Source organism: Syngnathus typhle, linkage group LG10 (assembly GCF_033458585.1).
Source record: "Syngnathus typhle isolate RoL2023-S1 ecotype Sweden linkage group LG10, RoL_Styp_1.0, whole genome shotgun sequence".
In the NCBI taxonomy this organism is placed as follows: domain Eukaryota; kingdom Metazoa; phylum Chordata; class Actinopteri; order Syngnathiformes; family Syngnathidae; genus Syngnathus; species Syngnathus typhle.
The window spans coordinates 7352529-7360245 of record NC_083747.1 but is presented as its reverse complement, the minus strand read 5'-3'; positions in this window follow the sequence as shown (position 1 = coordinate 7360245).

Below are 7717 nucleotides of genomic sequence, written 5' to 3'. Positions count from 1 at the left end.
GAGAGAGAATTTTTCCTGTCAGTTGTGCAACACTTTATTGATCTCCATTTACAGTAGTATTGTTTGTCCTCTGAAAAGTTTGTGTCCATGTGTTTGCAAAATATAGAGATATATTTTGTTGCATCACCTCATCCAAATTTATCCACCCATTATCCATACCCCACCGTGACAGCTTCATCTAATCTTAGATATTCATTCATTCCCAACTCTGGTGTTGTGGCATGTATCAATTTGGAGAATGTTTGCACAGGAAATTAAAGCAGTTATTATAATAAATCCTGAAAATTCCATTGGAGTACTGTACTGTAGTTTTACAACGCAAGTATAAACCCCGTTCATTGAATTCCACGTGTAGGCTGCAGCAGCACTTGTTCCAGAATGGGATTTCTTCAACAGATGTCTAGGTGCTCTGAAGTGATGAGCAAAGAAACCTGTTCTGAGCTCATATTTGTATGAGCAGGGTAAGTTCAACACTTTGATGTTCCTTTGAGCAGCAGAGCTCACAAGGCAGATACACACATGGCAAACTGATGGTGAAGCAGGTTGAAAATATGTATCGGTTGCCCCGCCTTCTTTATGAGTCAGTTATGAAACTCGTACAGTTTCTTGACGTTTACTTAAAGCGGACAGAAGTACAGTATGAGTTCATCTAGGAGCCGCAAGGGATGTGCGGTTACTTACATGTGGATGCAAACAAAAAACGATTTGTGGATGAACATGTTCAATCATAATGCGGATTAATTTCTTACATGAGAAATGCCATTGTTTCCTGCGAATTAACGTAGAACTGGAATTATTAAATTCAGCCATAACTACATAAAACACCACAATGTGACATTTCCTTCTCCACTGTTGCTCAATCAGACGTCAGAACGAATTGGAGCGAAAAGTGATTCTGGCCTTAACTATCAACAGCCCTAGATAACAATATTTTTAAGTTGTGCTCTTTAAGATTTACTTCTTTTGAGTTGAATATGGCTTTAAATGTCATCAATGTTCAAAGGCACCTAAACCATTGCCTGACCAGTCATATCTAGATTTATTAGTCATATGTGATTGAGGATACACCAAACACACATTCCATATACATTCCATATATTATGGAAAATGTTTTGAAATCCAAACTGACTACAGGTAAATCAGCTTTCTTCTCATATGTGATTGAGGATGCACCAAACACACATTCCATATACATATACATTCCATATATTATGGAAAATGTTTTGAAATCCAAACTGACTACAGGTAAATCAGCTTTCTTCTGTGATCCTACAATCTCTACTGCCACGCTGTTTTATCTGTCCTTAACTCAAACCCAGTTTAGTGTTCCCACCCCTTGGATAATATCCCAATGTAGATCAAACCATCACAGCAGGACATGCTAACCATGTGTTGTGAAAAGGGTCTAACCTCATTCTGTATCAAACATAACAGTCTTTCATGCGAGAAATCCGACCCTTTGAAGATGACTTGCATACATTTTTACACAGCAGTCTGACTGATTTACAGTTTTTCTTGCAGTCTTCCTCTATCTGAAATATGTGACCTGGCAAACATCAAAATAATGTAGCGTCTTGCAGCGTTGTGTCTAATCAGTGTTTTTACTTTAAATCTACTGTAATCTTTACCTTAGAATGATTTTTTTTTTAAATTGCATGTTCAGTTTTCCTCATTGAATGAATTTCTCATGGTATAAAACAATACAAGTAGCAATGGTGTTTGAAATTTCTTACTGATAACCTTCCATTTTCTGAACCGCCCGATCCTCAAGAGGGTCGTAGATATGTTGGAGCCTTTCCCAGTATTCTCCATCAAGAAAAAAAAAAGTCACAGAATTGTTTTACAATTAGTTGAGAAAAGGTTGTTTCCAACATACAACCAGATATTCTTTAGTACAATCGACAGCAATGGGGTCCCCCCCGAGTCCCCCAGTAGAACAGGGGAGTCCCCAGGGGGTACGGGTGGTGCTGCCAGGGGTACAATGGTCCCAGACAGCTTAGCTACTATAATCATAGGAAGACACACACTCTTGCTCCACCACGGTGAGGAAACTGGTCATGGAGTGAGGTTTCAATAATATTTTTTTAAACATTTTTAATTGACTTTGTCAAAGAAAATAATAGTGACAAACCATAGTGCCCTCTCTTGTCCAGTTGCCAGCCAAGAAAACAAAGTTTCATACCTCATAAAGCATACACAATGTGCCGCTTTTGACATCGCGTGTTACCGTAGTTATCGCTTATTCACCAGGCGGATCAAAGAGATGCATGTGACACTTTAAATTGAAGTTCACATGTCCAAATTTGCTCAATAAGAGAGCAAAGTTAGCTGTATTTGTTAAATTTGGTACATCTATTACATCACTTCAGGGCATTGTACATAAATGGACAGATAATGCCCAACTTTAACTTTATTTGGCACGGTTGCCTTTGTGATTAAGGCGAGCCACACCATTCATGCTCAAATGTGTTTGTGTTTGCGTGTTGAGGGCAATATGACTCTTTGTGCTAATTTTGGGTCAATGAGTTCCAGAACTTGGCTGTGTTGCCAGTTTTAGTGCAAGTGAAGAATGAATGGATGATGTCATCGTGCCCCTACATGACACCCACCCACCCACCAAAGGCCTCCACTCAGCCTATTGGGGGATCTGGGGGAGCACCCGTCTTTCATGTCATTACAAAGCCCACAGTTTGGTAAGCCCTATCAAAACTTTTTCAAAATTGGTGTATTAAAAAGGAAGCTCCCACTGCCCACATTATTAACACTGGCATTAAAAATTCAAAATAACCCAAAAAAGAAATCTATATAACATAGATCTTCTCCTTGTATAGTTTTCCACATCCACACATCTCTAGAACAAGACATAAAACAGAAACACTCCGTAACATCTGGCTTTTATCCTGTTCTGGTTTTATTGCAAGGCAACTTAACACAAAATAAGTTTTGGTGGGGGGTGGTAGCCCAGATGTATACTTGGTGAATTTCTGAACAGTGTAACACCATTAACACCCACGTCAGTGTCTGGTTCTTTAGTATGGGTTGTTACTAGACTATGGAATACAGATTTCAAAAGGAAACAATACAGTGTATATCTCTTCACAACATATGCCTGGTAAAAATACTGTTGTGATTTTATTCATTGAGAAAATGGATCCATCATAGATGGCAGAAGTTATTAGCACCGACAAGACCGCTCAACAGAGTTCTTTTGTTGTTTATTGGAAAGTCTGTGTTCACTGTGAAAGAATAAAAGGAATCATTTAGCATTCACTTTCTGCAATGGTACTTTTCATTTACAATTACGGACTATGTACATTTTTCTTAGAGCAGATCCAGGCAAGTGGAGGATAGCATGACAGTGCCCAATTTCAAGGGCTTCAAATGAAAGCAATGTCACAAAGAGTTATGAGTGTCTTTCACAATAATATTGATAGGCATTGAGCCATGCCATAGCAGTCATTCTCTTTAATACACACATGGGATAAATAACCAATGGCATGAACTTCTACCTTCACCGTGATTTTCTTCTTTATCAAAAGACAGAAAGACAGACTGTTGTTGAAGAAGGCGAAAAGATGGGAAAGAATTCCAGACAAATAGAAAAAAGCTGTAGCATCTGGTCATGATTCTCAGGGAAAGGCTTTTTTTATTTTTTTTTATTGATCTGATGATATGTCTCCCCAAGGTTAAATAAGCATATCTACCCACTGACTCAAACACAGTCAGTTTGGTGATGCAGGTCAACCTTTGCATTTCAAATTTATAATATACATTTACAGAAGGAATCGATCCCACAATCATACTGCCATCTTTATTTCACATTTGTTTACCGCACAGGCAATAAGATCAACATGTTAACATTATTGACAGCCACGTAAACGTTGAAATATTACCCACTATAATATATTCAAGCAGTTTAAACGCTCTTTAAGTCCTTAACTTTATTGGCGAGTCAAATCTTTACCGCAAATCTCTTTATCATCTTCACTTTTTTAATCGTTGTTATGCTCACTCATCCTCTTGGGTCACAAAATGTCATCATGATGTGTTAAAAACAGATGTAATAGCTTAAGGACATTCCCTGATTTGTGGCGCAACGAAAAGACAAAATGACGGCTATACTGTAGATCTTGGCTCTCTTTCGGCAAATCGTAATTCTGAAGTGACACCAAGTGAAGATATCCTGTCAACCAGTCCCCGGTTATTTCTTTTTCACACCCTGGTTTGAAGAGAATGCTTAGCGACAAGAATAGCTAACTTTAAGTACTTGGAGATGGAATATGTTTTTTGTTGAGTTGCAAAGCTCAAGAAATCAAATATCATAACGTAGTGAGACATGCAGAGAAGGATGCAAAGTGCCAGGATGATGAAATAGAAAACCAGTTTGCCAAGCTTCTTCTCGTTCTGAAGAATCGGTAATGTTCTGGAATGTTATTAATAAAGACTGGGAGGATTTGTTTTCTAAATAATTGAAACTCTTATTTGTGCAATGCTTGAAGTAGCCCGGCCACAATCAGACTACCTTCATCCGACCCCGCATATTTCTGTTTTGGGAAAGACTGGTGACTAGCTACCAGTTTGACTTTCTTGAGCCATGCATAAAGATGCCAGTTTATTGTCAGGTTCTCAGAAACACTATGGGAATGATGAATCTGAAAAGAACATGAATATGATTTCCGACTTAATATAAGCACAAGTACTGACAGACTTGTCAGGATTTTGCAGCCTTTAGCCTTTGAAGAAACAGAAACTGTATTTTGCCATCCATTCAGAGTGCATTTATTTCTGAAAACATGATATGCATGGAATAAATGAATGGACTTCACAGACAGAGATTTAACTAAATGTGGAGTAGGCAAATATTGCACCCTATAATAACAAAGGAAGGGAGTGACTGGAAACAAGAAATTTCCCATCGTGACAACATTTTTGGGAATACTCGTACCAAGCTATTCCTCAAAATGATGTCACGTGTGATTCAAGAAGGCCATGTGATGACTGGCTTTTTACCAATAGGGTATTTATTTTGACATTATAACCAATAATTAGATGGCTCCTCTGTTTTCACTTGTTTCTAAATCAGTACCACCACAAGTCCCAAACGATTCAACCTAACATTGCTTCCCGGAGTTTTAAATGACACCTGATTATAATATAATGCTTGAGAATAATGTTTCGTAGTCTAAGACAACATTTGTAGTCTTAGGCTAAGACTACAAAACATCATTCAAAATGCATGTGCTAAGACTCTTAGCACATGCATTTTTTTTTTGTTATCACTGTACACGCATAGACATTTTTAACTTGTCTAGCAATAGAAAATGTAATAAGCTGAGGGCACATCAAATATGATGGTGTCAATGGGGTGCTCACACAGACAGGGGAGTGGAGGGAATGCAATCAAACAGAGGAGAGAGAAAGACTGGAGTTGAGATGCTGCTACTCCGCACGTAGACCACAAGGGAAGGGGAGGGGGAGCAGAAAAGGGGTATATCAGCCTGGGCTCTGGTTGGCAGAGCTTTGGTGGGGTGAAGTTCCCCGTCATCAGCTATAGCTCACAGCTACCACAACAGATCACGTCATAGGAGAGCATGAATAGTCATTTTCTATACTCCATATCCTCATTAGGGTCATGGATGAGCTTGAGCTATCCCAATTGACTTTTGGAAAATTGACAGACAAACATTCACACTTAATATAGAGAAATATAGTCTTCAATGACCTTAATACATATGTTTTTGAAAGTGGAGTGTGAAAATGGGAAGACAGCACAAGAAACTGAAATTCTAATTCCAAATTTCAAAACCATGCCAACCACTTACCCATTGCGCAATATGGTGAATGCATACAGTATTTATTTTTGTTCTCCTCAGCTGAACCTGATTGTAATTCAGTGTATTAATAAGAAAAACTGAGGGTGATGTTGGACAATACATTTTTCTGACAATGAAAAAATCTTTCACAGCGCAGTCCAAAAATTGGATTATAATGACAATGTTGCTGAAGTGGAGAGTTCTGTTTCCTCTCAGTATCCATCGTATCAAAAAGCATTCTTGGCAAAACTTTAGAACACAATTGGATTTTTTTTGGCTGCACTGACACTTAATAAGGACTCAGAGAAATGAACTACTCTTTTGTATTCAGGGTGGGTGCTCGTAGCACAACCTCATCAGGGCGTTATTTATCAAAAACATCATCGATACAACATACAGGTACTGGATCCCTTCCTCGCAGCAACCATGACATTCGAATCAGCATTTACTGTATGAATTTTTCACAGCTCCACGAGTGACAAAAGAATACTCTCCTTGTTTCTATAAACCAACCTCTTTCATTTGAATATCAAAGACCACAGTCAGACCATGTCGGCAACTGGTTTAAGCCCGCCCATGTCCGTTGGCCTTATATGACGGCTCTGGTGTGGGGGTGGTTAGAGAAACAGAAAGCTTTGGGAAAGGATGCAGAGGTTCTGGGTGTAATCTACCTACAGTAAGTAGTATCTAGTAGTTCCATCCATCCATCCATCCATCCATCCATCCATCCATCCATCCATCCATCCATCCATCCATCCATCCATCCATCCATCCATCCATCCATCCATCCATCCATCCATCCATCCATCCATCCATCCATCCATCCATCCATCCATCCATCCATCCATCCATCCATCCATCATTTATACCGCTTTGGGTCACGGGCATGCTGGTCTGCAGCAGTCATCGGGTAGTAGGTGGGGGACACCCTGAACTGGTTGCCAGCCAATCACAGAGCAGGGCACTCACACTCACATCGAGGGGAAAATTGGGGTGCTCAATCGGCCTACCAAGCATGTTTTTGGGATGTGGGAGGAAACCGAAGTGCCCGGAGAAAACCCACGCAGGCAGGGAGAACATGCAAACTTTACACAGGGAGGGCCAGAAGTGGAATCAAACTCGCACCCACAACGGACTGCGTGGTGCTAACGTGCATTGGAATCTCTCCGGGTGTTTACTTAAGTGTGTATGTTTCCATGGTTAAATTACCAGTATGTCAGCATTTACCATTATTAAACAATCCTTACTTGTACTTGAACATGCAATCTCTTCATAAGGTCAGTAAGACCGGAGCCTGGAATCGAAAACCACAACCTCTGAGGTAAATATGTTGTCTACTCTGTCTTCCTGATCATATGGTGTTGTTCAAAATATTTCAAAAACATAATTTGTTCCAAAATTGATAGTGGAATTATTTAGTTTCAACCGTGCATTTTTTTCTAATCTGTCCCACAACACGTTATGACTACTACTACTATACATCTGCTTGCTACTACAACAAACTACCACTTGTCCTTCTAATCATAACAATGATACTCTTATTAACAATAAAGATGACAATAACATCTGCTCGTTAAGTAATATTATTCGTCCAATGGGAAAAAAAAAAACCTCAGACAACATGACCTGGAACTTGGCAACCTTGACATAATTTAGCTCTCAGTGAGATCTCCCTTAGAGAGTAACCAGTTTTTGTCAAAAAGCTTGCACGGAATCTTTCATACACGTGTTCCACTGAAAGCACATGGCTGAATATGTTTTGATTTGAATGTTTAAAAAATGTGTCATTGAATATAATTAAATTTTTCTCTTTCCACTTTGGGAGGTAAACTTACGGATTTGGAAATAAAAATATCTGACCCCAGCCAACCCCCCGATTCGTATCACCCCCCCAAGGCTTCACT